The sequence below is a fragment of the Aptenodytes forsteri genome, unplaced genomic scaffold, assembly GCF_000699145.1.
Source record: "Aptenodytes forsteri isolate BGI_AS27 unplaced genomic scaffold, ASM69914v1 Scaffold159, whole genome shotgun sequence".
NCBI classification, from domain to species: domain Eukaryota; kingdom Metazoa; phylum Chordata; class Aves; order Sphenisciformes; family Spheniscidae; genus Aptenodytes; species Aptenodytes forsteri.
The window spans coordinates 471,802-472,172 of NW_008794747.1; positions in this window are offsets into that span (position 1 = coordinate 471,802).

The window sequence follows — 371 nt, forward strand, 5'->3', positions numbered from 1 at the left end:
CTCCTGCTCCGCTCCCGTCGGTCCGCGGGGGACCTCCGTGGCGCTGCCGCTAAGGAAAGAGAAAAAGAATTAATTCCTTTTTCTTTCCCTGCCCTGTGAGGAACGGGATCAACTGAGCAGTGGTGTTTGCGGCGCTGCACTAGGCGTTGCAAATAAGGTGTTTTTTTCCGACGTCGAGGGAGTTCACGTGGGCAGACGGGTCAAAGCACATTCAGCTCCCCTTGGGTGTTACAGTGGCACTAAGTACAACTCCTGCAGTGTGGGGAAACTTCACCTATCGAAATTCAGGTGGTGTTAACCTTTGGTAGAATACTGCTCCAAGTATTTCGGAAACGCACTTACTCTCATGAGAACAAAGCCTTCCTTGAGGC